We start from the raw sequence: 15030 nt of genomic DNA on the forward strand, positions 1-15030 counted from the left end.
CAGCACAGTATCTAGCAACACTAATCTGTAAGCTCAGAGTCCAAAAGTAACAAAGAGCAGTAAAAATGGCTCTGCCGACCTGGAAATTTACCTAAAAATAGTGTAATAAATGCTGCACGAATATCCTTATAGAACAAACAGATTCATAAAACATGTCCAATGGTTTCAATCTGATCCAAACCGCACGGTCAAAGCCTCTCTGAAAAGGTGATCCCCCTATAACAACCCTCAAGAACCGATGAGGGTAGACTGTGACAACGAGCCAAAGTAAAAGCTGCTCTATACTTGGGGATTTCGAGCCGTGTTAGATAATTCATTGGAGAAACTAAATATCACCAACTAGGGCCAGTATGTGCACTGAGACAGGCTTCTGCACACATGTCCCTGGCTGGATAGAGCACTGGCTCTCAATCCATATGTTATTTCCTAGCTGTACCAACTGCAGATGCAGAGCCCGCATCAGATAAATGGCAATTGTGCCCATCAGCTGTAGACTGAGTCATCTCCTGCCTCTTCCAAACATCTGCTGGGTGTTATTAATGAATCTCTGACTGGGTCTTTGCATACAGCCACCACATGTGCACATGTGGGTGGATTGGAGTGTATCGCTTCAGATCGGAAGAATCGGATCAGCTGCATTGGAGTGTATCCCAACCAGTCATTAATTGGATTACCAACCCTCTAGAATTGGTTTGAAATCTACAGGAGTCGGCATCAATCTCCAAGTGACTGTTGAAAGCAATCCTAGAAACGTTCATGGCTAAAGAGACATGCAAATTGGGCAGTGTACAAAAATGTTAAATAATTAAAGTTATGAAAAATATTGCGGGGGGTGGGCAGGGATATCTGGTAATAGCTTCAGTCAGAGCTGGCAGCCCTAATCATGAAATATTTATAGATGTTTGAAAACTGCTACTAACTACTTCAAACTCTTCTTTGCGTGTACTTAATTTATTAATACAAAAAGCACTTTAAAGTTAGCCAAGTCCAAACAAAAGGCACTAATAGTGAAGGAAAGGAGAAGTGGTGCAGCGAACCCTTTCTGCACTCTGCCACTGCATGCACAGTAACGGAATACACCATTAACCCCCTTCAGACATTAGCCTGATTCAGACATTATGCTGTACAAGTGTACAGATGTCTTACACTTGTACATGCGTTTGTGTGAATGACTGTACCTGTGTTCATTTAAAAGTGAAAATGGATACAGGGCCTTCAAATGCATCGTACAAATAGCAAGTGTACTTCTGTACCTGAGTTCAACACAACATGTGGATGATTGTACCTGTGTACACTGTACACTCGTTGTATGTTAACCCTAATGTGTGAATGGGCCTATTAAGGTGTATGAATGTACAAATGTCTTTATACTTGTACATGTTTTTGTGTGAATGAGTGCACCTGTGTTCATTTCAAAAGTGAACCTGGGTACAGGCTGCCTGAAATGCAAGGTACAGATAGGAAATGCACTGCTGTGCCTGCATTCAACATAACAAGTGAATAACTTGTGCTTGTGTACCAATCTATACCTGTGTACATTGTAAACAGATTGTACAAGTTTTGAACATAAAACGTGATTAGGGCTATTGTTATCAAGGAAAAACTGTATGTTCTGAAATGTTTAAGGTATTTGATCTGTTCAACCCACCCATCTGAGCCTACACCCATCATTCCTAAGGAAAGAGTAAGTAAATAAGGAGATAATGAATGACTTTCCATGAGCAGAAATATGTATTCCCCAAGAGAGACATTTGTTTATGACTATACTAATTCAGGCTTTTTAGGTTCCAGTTGGGAGAAAAAATGAGTACACCATGCACTTTCTCCAATAAGTTTATTCACTAAGGAGTCAGAATTAAGTCCATTCCTGTGTGCAAGTGGCTGGTTTCTAGTGCTCACTCATCTGAAACGCTGGAACGATTATTTTTCTTCAGGGACTAGTGCAAGGAACTGTTTGTAAGGAAAATAAAATGCTTTTATGACTGAAGCATTGCAAAAAAATACATAATGTAAGTATTACACAGTGCACTTAATGTATTAAAGTGTACTGATGGAATGTAGAAAGAAGCACAACCAGCCACAACAATGCCATAAGGATTTGCACTGAAAATGCAACTTGAATTTCATGATTGTGCTCACACCCAGCTAGGGGATGTGTCTGCACAGAAGCAAAGTTGTGCACATATATCTGAGATGATTGTCAAGTAGTGCACATGCAAACTGATGCTTGCATGTCATTCATGGATTTTATTTACTGCAGAATTTTAACCTTGAAAATAGCCTTAGATAAGTTTATGAAAGGCAGTATAGAAATAGATAAATTCATGCCAAGATACACACATGTATTTTTACATTTATATCCTGCTCTTCTTCTGAGGAGCCCAGAGTGGTGTACATGGTTATACTTATCCTCACTAGAAACCTGTGAGGTAGGTTAGGCTGAAATAGATAGATAATGAGGTGCTTCACACGATTAGTGTGAAGCGCCTCGAAGCGGTTTGCAGGGAGAGCGGGCTTAGCTTGCTCTCCCCACAGACAATTGCCCTGGGCGGCCCTGAGCCCTGGGCGGCCAAATGGGCCACCCACATGACTACCAGCTCTGTCACGGAGCCGGTGGGGGTTGAGGGGATAGGGGAAGTCCCAGGGGCATTCTGGGGGGACCCCCAAGCCTGGGAGGCTGCTTGCTTGTAGACTCCCGGTCAGGGGTCTACTCATGTGTCGCTGTCACCACAGCGGCACACAAGCAGAAAAACTAGGTTGCCAGAGCACCTGCTCCGTTAACCTCATTTAAGGGGAGGGGGAATTAGGAGGGCTAGCCGCCTTGGAACCACCGGGCTCGCCCACGAGGCCAGTGGTTCCATCACCAGAAAGTAGGCTAGGCTCCCTTAGTCTGCTTTCTGATGATGGTCAGAATAGCTTCAATCTTTATTATGGTCAATGGCCAGCCTTAGTTAGGCTGAGAGAGAAGTTGCAACAGCCTGCTGACAGGGCGGGATGGCTAGCCCCAGAGAGGGACCTCATTTTTATAACAGTGTGCCCTGAGCAGCTAGGCTGTGCTGAGTTTGGGGATCAGACACACCAGACACAGACTAGCAGTTACAAAATCATCAAAAGAGGGTTTATTTTACCAAAGGGGGAAGGGCCTGAGTTTGAAAAGGAGTGGGGCGGGGGCGAAGTTATAATGTCACATATTAAAGCAAAATATAATAAGAAAGCTAAATGGCCTGAACTAGCAGATCCTTTTGGTGTACTCCAGCAATAAAGAAAGGCACGTCGAGCCTCCAAGTTTCACCAGAGACAGACTGACTCCTCCTTCTCTTCCGTTCAACTTGCTTGGGACTCAGCAGCAGTCACTCCTGGAGGCTGGGCCCAGCCAACCACTGCAACGCTGTCTCTGCTCTGCAGGGCATCCAAGGTTTTGATTGCAATATTTTGCTAAACACCAACTGCGGGGAGTTGCATATGAAAGGAGTCAGAGCTTCACATTCAGTGTTTGAGAAAGAGAACAAGACTGAGGATGTAATTATCCTACCCCACCCCCACCCCTTTCCTCTCATACCTTCCCTCAGGTGGTGGATTGGGGCTGTATCACCAGTTATTTGACAGGCAGCTCCATGTATGTGAAGGTGAATTGGGATCCTGGAGAGGAACTGCTATGCGACAGCAACAGCAAATGGAATGTGCCGGGACTGTTTTTGAGGAACTGCATTGTACTACTGGAAAATACAAAATGGCCTCGGTAACATGGGTGGCTGCAGTGGGCTCTGCATGGAGCTGCCTTTGAAGATGGCTTGGAAATTGCAGCTGGTGCAGAATGCTGTTACTTGGGTGTGAATGTGGCTACTACCAGTTCATTTCTGAGCCAAATTTGAAGTGCCAGCATTAACACGTAAAGCCTTCTACAGCCTAGCACAAGATTAGCTTAAAGTCCATCTATGTGAGCCTACCTGGGTTTTATTAATGGCCTCAAAAGCCCTGCTCATTGGCCTGCCATTGACTTGTGTTCAGTTGGCAGAGGCCAAGGACAGGGCTTTTTTTGTGGTGACCCCACAGTTGTAGAATTCTCTCCCTTGGGTAGTCCCCCCCAAGCCCTTACCCCACCCACCCACACTTTTGTTGTTTTTAACAAGCAAGCCATTAACACTTTCCTGCACCACAAGGCTTTCAGCTGAATCTGCTTTAGCTCTATTTTACTACTACTGCTGTTTTATAGACTATTGTATTGTTTTGATTGTTAATTGCCTTGTGGGACCTCAGTCAAAAAAGCACAAACACACAACTTTGTCCTCAATATTGTATTTCTCGACAAGATGTCCCTTATTTATTATTATGTATTTATTATTAAAACTTTTATACTGCCCTTCCAAAACGCTCAGGGCGGTTTACATTAAAACACCATTAAAATCAGTTAATAATTAAAATAAAAATTATAAAACATAAAACAATGATTAACAATTAAAAACATCATAAAACTACAATTAAACAATCAGAACAATTTAAAAACAAATTTTAAAAAGCTGAGAAAGCCTGGCTGAAGAGATGTGTTTTCAGGTGTTTTCTGAAAATTGCCAGAGCTGGGGAGGATCGTATCTCAGCAGGGAGTGTATTCCACAATCTCGGGGCAGCAGCCGAAAAGGCCCGTCTCTGTGTAGCCACCAAACGAGTTGGTGGCAACTGGAGACGGACCTCCTCAAGTGACCTCAGCGGCCGGTGGGGCTCATAGCAGAGAAGACGCTCTCTTAGATACCCAGGGCCTTGACAAAAGAGTTTAATAACATAAAAAGGATGAAAAGCCAACTGAGATGTGTCTTCCAGGGGCGGTTTGTCCATGAGGCAAGCGGAGGCGGTGGCCTCAGGTGGCGCCTGGGCCACATAGGGCAGTGAGTGTGGGCATCCCACCCTGCCCCCTACTTCCTGTGGGCATTGCCTCACTGGCCTTCCCACTGTTGCTCCCTGGCTCCTTGCCACCCCCAGTGTGTCCCCTCCCCACTACTGCCCTTGCCAGGGCAAGGCAGGCTAGCAAAGCACTTACTAGCTGGGAGATGCAGGCAAGTGGCAGTGAGGGAGGTGAGATGGCCTGCCTCCTGATGCAGTACGTCAGCATGAGGGGGCATGGTTGGTGGCATCTTGGTGGCCTCAGTTAGTGCCAGCTGACAAGCCAACCCTGTTGCCTCCCTACATTTCACCTTGCAGGTGAAAAAGGAAGCAAACTGCTGCTATTCTAAAAGGGTGGTCTGTTGTCTCTGGCTATCATCTTAACACACTGGTGATAAAATAAAAGGGGATATCAGCACAAGCAGTGATATTTATTCATTGTTACATTTATATACCACCTTTCCTAAAATATTGCAAATATCCCTGTGCGTAGGTAGAGTTGCAGCCCATTCACACTTCTTCAACAACTGCTGAGTTGTTGATAATATATTTATTATTGTTGTTGAGTTGTTGATAATATATTTGAATGTTTCTTAGGCCTTGACTCTATACATGCAGCAGAATGAGGAGGTAGAATGGACTACACCACTTCAAACTGTGAATGCTTCAATTTAAAAAAAAACCAACACTTTGTAAACAGAAAAGGAAGAAAATATAAGGAAGTAAGTTTCTGGCCCAGCCCTCAGTCTGCCATGCTGATTTTCTGTTTGCATGAATGCTAAGACTATTCATTTTAACACAAAAGACCATTCACATGTGTGATGCCCATCTACAGTCTGAAATGGTACAGTCCATTCCACCTCAGCATTCTACAGCCTCAGTTCTGTTCCTTAAGTAGCCAATGCCTTTATTAGGGCCAAAAAAAATGTCACAAAGTAGTGAGCAAACCTCTGAGTTTTGCAGAACTCTTGTTGGTGATGTTGAATGTGCTCCAGGGGCGTAACTATGGAAAATGGCGCCTAGAGCAAGCACTGAAATTGCGCCCCACCCCCCACCCCCTCCAAACATCTGACACCCATCTTTCAGAAAACTTGTTTTCATGTGTTGCTGCTGTTTGTGGAGAAAATAAAAAGGAGTTGTGGTGTGTTCTTATTTTCTTTAAACCACACTGTGTGTGAGAGAGAAGATCATGGTGTTAAACCGTTAAACATTTGGATTTAACTGTAGTTCATCAGTATTTTTAAACTCTTTGTTTCAGTTAGAGACTTAATATTTTGAATAACTGGGGGCTGATTTGACCACATTTGAAGCACAAGTGTTTCCAGGAGTTGACCCAACATTAACATAATGAATGTGCCTCATGAAAGAACCACTCTAGATTCAGTCTAGATTCACTAATACACTTAGCCTCGATAGCAAGCCAAAAAAAAAAAAGGGGGGGGAGGAACTGGGCATGTATTAGAGAGTCTCATAGTATGCAATTAATTTTAATAATCTAGATTCACTAATACACTTAGGCTTCACCAAGAAGCAACCAAAAAATAAATAGAAGTTGGGGTACATTAGTCCACTACAAGCTTTAAAAAGACACAGTATGTACGTTATTTATATACAGTTACAGGCATAAAGCAGTCACTAAATATTATAAGGAGAACTACTGGGATAGAGAACCACTTTCTTTCTCATGTATTTTGCTATGTAAGTCATTTTGAGAACTTTGTTCCTTTAAAAAAACCAGTATATAAATATTTCAATAATATAAAGCAAAGACATAAGAAAAACACACCAACACACTAGATTAAGGCTATAAGCAGTGTAGTATCTTCAAAAACAAGCACATAATTAACCAAAAGGCAGGGGGAAAACAGAAACAGATCGCTTTTGTTACAGCATTTTTCTTCCCTCTTATTATTTCTAAAGTTTTTAATACTTTTTGTAGTGACTAATTTCCTTACAAGGTGGTTTACTATTGGGGTGGGGGAGGGTTTATTATAATTTGGTATGAGTTGTATGAGAATAGTTTTGCCTGACACTTGGCACCCCAAAATGAATTTAAAAAAAAAATCTCTCTCACACACAGGGAGAAGGTGGGGAAGAAAATGTGTGTGCATGCATTGCAGGGGTGGGATCTCTCTCTCTCTCTCTCTCTCTCTCTCACACACACACACACACTTTATATTTATAAAATAAATATAAACACTATGTAGTAGTTTCAAAATGGGGAGGGGGGTAGGTGAGTGGGGGAGAAACAGACAGACAGGCTTTCAAATGCACACAAATTCATACAGGGGAGAAAGAGAGAGAGAAACACAGGGACTTAAGTGAAGGGGACAAATTTCTCACACACATTTATACACACAGACCAGAAATTTTTTTTAAAATGTGGGTTGCGAGATTGGCTTATTTCAAGCCAAACTGGCTCATTTTTAACTCGTTTCGCTTAAAAAAATTGATTTGGCTATTTGGCTTATTTCTGACTTTTTTTCACTAGCCATGAAAAAGCCAAATAAGCCAAACCATTTTTTTTTAGTCACGTGCATAACAGACTGAGAGAGAGACTAGTGAATGACTAACTAGTGAATGACTGTGAGTGATACATTACTTACTGAAACTGAATGGGTGATGATGAAATTGAATGAGTGAGTGAGTGAACTGACTGAGCACACGTGAGGCACACACACAACGTAACAAAAGCAAAAGCTCCTGTTGTGCACGTCTCCCTCGCACACATGAGGCACACACAAAGTAACAAAAGCAAAAGCAGTTAGCACGTGTCGTGCGCGTGCCGTCCCCCTCGAGGCTCGAGACAACCCCAAAACCAACCCAACCAATAATCAGCCAGCTAGCCAGCCAACCAGCAGCAAACACATCTCTCCTGTGCATTCATCACCAGACAGGAGTGCACGTGCTGCATGTGCTGCTGCGCGGGCCGGCCAAGCGGCGGCGGCGGTGCTTAAAAGGAGAGAGCCCGCGTGTCTCAGTGAGACTAGTCAGTCACAGTCTCTCTCTTGAGTTTCGTGACGTCTCTCATGCGTGTGCATACTGCTTGCTCACTCGTGAGTGATGCTCTCGTTTGAGAGTGACTGACTAACTAGTACTACTGTCTCTCGAGTCTGACTCGCGTCGCAAGTCGCGCGGCGCTCTCTCTCCTCCATTCTCTTCTTGTGCGACAGCGACTGCCTTTGTGGTGCCAGCCAGCCAGTGCCAGGAGTCGCCACTCGCCAACGCCAGTCGCCAGCCCCCCAGCAGCAGCAGGCTGCAGCAGCAGCAGCAGGGAGTCCGGGACAGGTAGGGGACGGATCGTCGGGGCGGGGGGAAGGTGCTCGGGTGGTCCTCCTGTGCGTGTGTTGTTGGGCCGTGCGGCCGCGGGGTCTGGCCGTTTTGCACATATATTAGTTAGCAGTTGCCAAAACAACAGAAAGTGTGGTAGTGGAATGGCAACCAAAGTTAAACTACCATGCGATCTCATCTGTTCTGTTTGCGCTTTTGTGTTGTGCTAAGCTTTTGTGTTGTGTCCGCCCGGCCTGTTTCAGGCGATAGGACGAGGAGTGGACTGGGGGGGGCTGGCAGACGGGCGAGCAGCGGTCCCTGGAGGGAGTCCTGCTACCACCCGTCCTCCTCCCTCCCATTCGCGCGGGCAAGAAAGAAGATGTATAAAAGAGAGAACAACTTAGCGCAAGGGAGGGAAACGGTGTTTACTTGCATTAAGGAGCTGCTCAGCTTTCCCTCCAGGCTGGCTTGCTATCTATGGAATGCAGAGAGGAAGGAACTCCAGGGAGAGCCAATTAGGTGGCTGTAGCTGGTGCCACAAGAAGAGAGGCAAGCAAGAGGAAACATTAACCCTTCCCTCCCCCTGATTCTGCTAATGGCGGTGGTGGCAGCAGGGGAGAAACCTCACTTGAGTGAGTGAGAGAGCAGGCAGCCAGCTGGTCTTTGTGATGCGGGGGAGTGGGAGGATAGCGAGACGCGCTGGAGGAAAAACAGTCAGTGGGGTGGGTGCAGGGAAGAATTTTTTTGTGGGGGGGACAAGTAAGCTCTATGTCCCCCCATGTCTACAGGCTCCAGCCCAGGGTGTGCTGCTCAGGCTAGGGGGAAAAGGCAGGCAAAATCCAAGTGTTGGAGGAGGAAAACCTGGGTGGGCTGGGATTGAAATGGTGGCCATGCTGCCAGGGCCTGCTCAAGTGGGCGGCGGGACACACAATGCTTGCCTGCCGGGCGAGCTGGGAAGCTCCCTCCTGTGCGGGCGGGCCGTGGCCGGCAGCTCCCTCGCTCTCGGGCAGGGCCCCGGACCAGGGCACGATGAGCCGAGCGAGCAACTCAGTCAGGGGACAGAAAGAGCTTCTCGCTCAGCTTCTTGTGTCCATCCCCAGCCTAGCTGGCTAAAGCCAGGCTTCTAAAAGGCTCTCTGCTGCGCCGCCGCCGCCATCCACCGCCTTTGCCACTCCCTCCCAGTAATCTGTTATTGTCTGTCACCTGCCCACCCCCGCCGAGCTCCAAGAACACGAGCACGCTTTTTTGCGGGGGGAGCCCCCACAACAAACACACACTGTCCGCTTGCCTGAACTCGGGGAGGTTGCCCGCCACCCTGCCAACCCCCGGCCCAAGACATCCCCTGAGAGAGCACCGAACGAAGCCCCAAACACAGCCCGCCCCCAACCATTTTCTGACCCACCTCAACCTCCCCTAAATTTAATTAAAAGAAAAGATTTAAAAAAAAAATAACACACACACACCTGGATGCTGGCAGCAGGGGGCTTTGTTTTGAGTGGAGCCATGAAGTTTGGCTGGCAGTGATGAATGATCCTCCGGCTCCCAGCAGGCACGCACACAGTCAGAACGAAGACCAGCCAGACACTCTCCCAGCAGCATGCAGTGCACGCGTGATGACTTGCCGGTGAGATCTCGCGCTGCGCAAGCACGAAGGGGTGGGGGGGAGTCTGGGAGTGCCAGGAGAGGTCCAGCCAATGCAGCCATGATGAGCAGCAGCCCAGAGCTGAGATGGGGCACCGCAGCGGAGCCCGGAGGCGCCAAATAAGCTAAAATTTTGTGGGGGGAAGGTGGGTCACTGGGGGGGCGGGGAAGTCAGTGGAATTTTTGTGCCCCCCTCAAGTAGCGCCTAGGGCACGTGGCCTGCCTGCCTCCCCCTTGTTACGCCTCTGATGTGCTTTCTTGTACATTCAACAAAAAGTACATTGTTGAAATTGCACAGAAATATTTCATTATGATTCCCAACCTGTTTTTAGTAATTTGTGGTATCACTAACAAATACATCTTTATACATCCTATACAGGAACCAACAGAAGAAAGGTTTTGTATCTACCCATGCCTGACTACAAATCTCCCCTTCGGCTTCCAAGATTCCATGTCTCACCTTTCAAGTTAATCACATGTAAGAAACGTTAGTGGGAAAGATGCCTTTCACTGCTACTCCCAGCTGGTACGCCTGCCATCTGCCCCCCCCCCAAGCTTTGCAGCTGCAATTAAATCATCACAAAAACAGCTTATTAAAATATTATATGCATTAGCCTGCACTTTTAAATGAACTTAGTAAGGCTCAATTCATTTGCCAAAAGGGCTATTTTACAAAACGGGAGTATAACATGTTACAAAAGCCATCATTCCTCCATGGAAATTTGCTTCTTAGTCAGAACCGTTTGTAGCTTACTAGAAGGAACAGAAGATGGCAGCAGAGTACACATCACCATAGAATCCTACAATTCCCAGCAATCCACATCACAGGATTTGCCTTCTCTAGTTGCAATATTTTATCTCTGTGTACAATATTCTGTTTTAGGGCAGAACAAATCAGATCCTGGCTAAGTGGTACCCGTAGGTGATAAACGTGTACTTAACAGTGTGATACTGTAACTCCCAAAGGACTGTTTTAGGTTGTGTCAAAAGGATCAGTAGCCAACATCCTTACAGTGTGCTTGGGGAAGGATACTGCACTTGTGCAAGGATGTTGTGCAGGCAAGTTCCACTACATCAGGAGTTTGCGTTCCAGACTAGGAGTTTGCATTCCAAAGAGCATTATGCTAGTGCTGTTTTGCTAACTAAAGGATGTTGTGCAAAGAAAGGACGCCTGTTTGAGATTATGCCTTGCACTCACAGAAGAGATTGACAAATTGCAGAACACTCATTGCATAACATCGTTAAGCAATGGCCATTCAACATCACTGCACAACAACTGTTCCACAACATTGTTACTCAAGACTATTCCGCAATATCATTGCACAATCTTGTAGGGCAACCTTCTATATGTCCCAGTGAAGGTCTTTCACTAGCAGTTGTACAACATCATGGAACACCACAATTTTGCACAGCTCTGCAACTTTATGCAGCTTCACAACCATACACTGCACTCAGACCACACATTGTCAAGTGTATACTCAGTGAAAAACCAGGGTTTGCTGACACATAATAGGACGGTTTGAATGATGCCTCCCTAGCCCACACACCAAGTGCACACCCATCATTACATCTTTTGTTACATCTTGGCATGTCTATTTATCACTGTGTGTGTTTGTGTGTGTTCCAAATAGCTGCTCTACACATGTTCCAAAAACTAATGTTGGATTTGGATTTTCTATTTGAAGTGTTTGTAGAGCTGCAATACAAATGAACAGCGCTCTCCCAAATGATAAAGGGACTCACCAGGAGGTCATCAGAAGGTCACAAAAGACATCACATTGGGTATGCACTCAGTGAGGGACACTTTTAATTGCTGGGAGGTATCGTCCAAACCTGCCCCAAGTGTGGAATGGCCCTGAAGGAGTGCTATTGCGTTTATACACTCAGCCAGCCTCCCCTTTATGAACACATCAGGTCATGTTTGAGCCTGTTCTGAGACTACAGATTCCTGCATAAGAGAGGGATAACAGGAACCTCTGGTCATCTGGGGCAGCAGGAGTCCTCCCAACCTAGCAATTCCAAACCTGGGTAGCCCACATCCACTACCAAAGTTAAAAGTGAGGTAGCACAAAAATGGAGCCCGTCCTATCTTTTGATTTGGTCATCTGTGCAGCCGGTGCCTTTGAAACTGTTCCCCAGTTGCTGGCAGCCACGTTAACCACAGTCGGGTGGAAAGTGGGGCCAGGGAGAGTAGAGCTGTTGCTGTATGAAGGGCTGCCTCTCCACTGCTCACACAATGCATTGTGGTATAGCTGGAGGCCACAGCTCCTGGTTTCAGCTCTGGAGACCACCTCAGTTCATGTGGGTGTGCAAGCTGCAGGACCAAAAGGAGGCTCTGGTTATCTGGGAGCAGGAAGGTAGGATCCTGCCTTCCCTGCAGCACACACCCCATTTAGTCATGCGAAAAGTCTCAGTGTCTATATATGGTCCCCTTTATGAACACATTGGGTTCAGATTGTCTGTATATTGGTCATGGTGTTTTTTTAATTTGAAAGTATCCACAAACTACTACTAGGTATAGTAGGTTTAAGGACAAAAAATACAAAAACAGAATCCAGGGCAAGAGTGCTTAGTTCAAGAAAGGCAAGATTTGGCCCGATGGACAGAACTTGTATCTCCCTATTTAATTAATGCAATACAGTAGAGCTTGGTCTGCATCTCACTTGTGTGATCCTTAGCTAGAGAGTTCACAGCCAGTTAATGGAATAAATCTTCTGGCAACATCTGACATATTCATCACTTCACATATTGCTTGGCATTTCTAGGAAGAGCCACATTTCTGTTTCTCAGGCTACGTCTATATAACAGGCACTTGCATCATATACTTAGCCTTATGTAACCACTGCCTGTGTGGAATGCATACTGCCTTTGCTGCTGAATGATAGCAAACCAACACCAGTGCTCATAAGGCTTTTGGAGCAGTTCTATACTGTTTTTTGTGTGTGGGGTGGTGGGTGGGGTGGTGGTGGTGGTTCATGAATGCATCCAAACAATCAGAAAACTCAAAGGAGATCTGAGCAGGTTCATTCTGAAATGTTAAAGAGCCAATTGGAACTTTCAGATATGATGCCAATCACTTACTGCTTGGTAATGTTAGGGGTTGTTAATTTTACCCCCAGCAGGTAATCAGCAGAGCACAAAGGAAGAGAGCACACACTCCAGTTACGGAATAAGTAGCAGAGGGTGGTTGCGTTGTTGCAGCTATTTAGAGAAAGCATACAGAGATGCTTGTAGAGCTAAATATTAAGTATTTATTAGTTAAGTACATTTGGATAGGAAATACCTAATCCTAATGTAAAGGACAACATAAGGAATAGGTAAGGAGGGAGGGAGGAAGAGATAGATATGTTTCCATCTGCTCTCTAAGAGGAAAGGAAGGATTGTGCTTCAGCACAGAAAGTGCTGAAGCGTCAGATCAGGGGTCATAGAGTAGGGACAGATAGGGAGACCTTAATTCACTGTCTCTATCTCCAATGCCCCTAGTGGTCATTAGGATAGTTGGTGCAAAATGTCAATGCACTGGAACTCCATCTCCAACAGGTAATGCATTAGGAATGGCAAGGCTAAGAGGAATCTGCCTCTTAGTACTTCCTTCCTGTCTTTCAACAGTGATCCTGATCACAAAGTCATCATCCCTATTATGTATCAAAGGTGGTAGTTCTATGTAGACATATCTGGGAGTGAGCCCCATGAACACAGTGGGCTGGATTTCTGAGTAAATGTTCACAGAATCAGGTTAAAAGACTTCAGTCCTATGTACATTTGCCTCTATATAAATATGCACAGAATTAAGCTGTAAGCTGCTTTCTCTCATGCAAGCCAAGATACAAGCAATGGATTTTTTAAGGGCCTAACTACATGTTAACACTAAGAAGCATGCTTCTTTCTCCTGAAGGTTTGTTTTGTGTTTTGTTTGGTTTCTTTAACTCAGGAGTTCCCAACCTGTGGTACACCAAATGTTGCTGAACTGCAACTCCCATTATCCTCAGCTACAATTTATTGTGGCCAGGGATGATGAACATCTGGAGTACCATGGGTTGGAAATGCCTGCTTTAACTGAAAGGCAGCCTCAAAGGCTGCAACCGAGAACAGAAAAGCAGCAGAGAAGAGGAGATGCTTTTTTCCCTTGCTCTCATTTGAACCCTGGATCTTTTCCTCCCATCCATAGGAAAACAGTTTGGGGGTTTGGGTTTTGAGCAGACAAATGGTAGAAAGGGGAAGAATTAAGTAGCACCCAACTACCACTACTCTCGGCTGAAGTCTCTGAGGTTGCTTTTCAACAATAAAGCAAACCATGGCTGTGTGAAATGTTCTAAGGGCCCTAAGACCCACTGTGAAGAGCCATAGAGGTTCTCAGCTCAATGGGTTGGTTGGCAGAACTAATGTTGACCCTTCAGACTTTGCTCAGCTCAAAAGATGCACCCTGTTAAAATGTAGTGGCTGACCAAGGGAGCTGGTCTTGTGCGAGCTGTTCTTGTGGTAGCAAGCATGACTTGACCGTGAGCTGTTTCTTGCAGTTCTCCCTGCTGCTGGTTGACACTCCCGGGAGCACAAGCGTTTTTCTTCGCTCTCCTGAGTTTTGATTTTAATGGCCCATAAATCCTTCCTTCGGATGGTTTGTTCAGTTTTTTTTTTTTTCCTTTACTCTGGGTTCTACTAGGGGCCAAGGGCATTGCCAGATTTATTCGGGCTATTTCACCATTTGGGCTATCTGGACTATTGGAACACGAATGCAGGGGAGTGTAATGAATGATGGGTCCTAAGCTCAAAAAAAGAACTATTTCTAAATCCAAGACTCTCCATAAACTTAAAAGAGCAGGGGGGAAATGTTGCCCTTCAGCAAATACCTCTTTGGTGATTGACAAAAGAGTGCTGCAGTATTCTCACTGCAGAGTGAGAAGTATTGAGTGACAAAAGAGTGCTGCAGTATTCTCACTGCAGAGTGAGAAGTATCTCACTGCAGAGAGCGGAGTATTCTCCTCCTAGGCGTTTCTCCTTCTCTTCCCAGCTGTCCTCCCCTGTGCAATTAAGCTGTAATTCAAAGGATATTATGGAGGAGAGCAATTTTCTTTCGCCTAGCCAAACTTCTGAGCCTACTGTTTGTTGTTGTATGTACTCTTATGCAAGCTGTGTGGCTCATAAGAATTCTTCAGCTCTGCCTGCTGCCCAGATGGAGAGTGGAGTTGAGGAACCACCTCTTATTTTGCGGGAAACTCCTGTTACCTCTCCTCTCCCCAAGCAAGG

The 15030-nt window shown here is 45.5% G+C and overlaps 1 long non-coding RNA gene across 2 annotated transcripts; it reads left to right on the forward strand.

Annotated features, from left to right (window-relative positions):
- The first annotated feature begins 8352 nt into the window (after positions 1 to 8352).
- LOC128340264 (uncharacterized) lies at positions 8353 to 10406 on the forward strand. Of its 2 annotated transcripts, none has more exons than XR_008313557.1 (3): positions 8353 to 8777; positions 9695 to 9769; positions 10166 to 10406. It is a non-coding gene; the product is annotated as an uncharacterized LOC128340264 (long non-coding RNA). The 2 variants fall into 2 exon arrangements; XR_008313558.1 differs by having other exon boundaries at positions 8705 to 8777; positions 9692 to 9769.
- The last annotated feature ends 4624 nt before the right edge of the window (positions 10407 to 15030 follow it).

This window comes from Hemicordylus capensis, chromosome 1 (genome assembly GCF_027244095.1).
Source record: "Hemicordylus capensis ecotype Gifberg chromosome 1, rHemCap1.1.pri, whole genome shotgun sequence".
Taxonomy (NCBI): Eukaryota; Metazoa; Chordata; class Lepidosauria; order Squamata; family Cordylidae; genus Hemicordylus; species Hemicordylus capensis.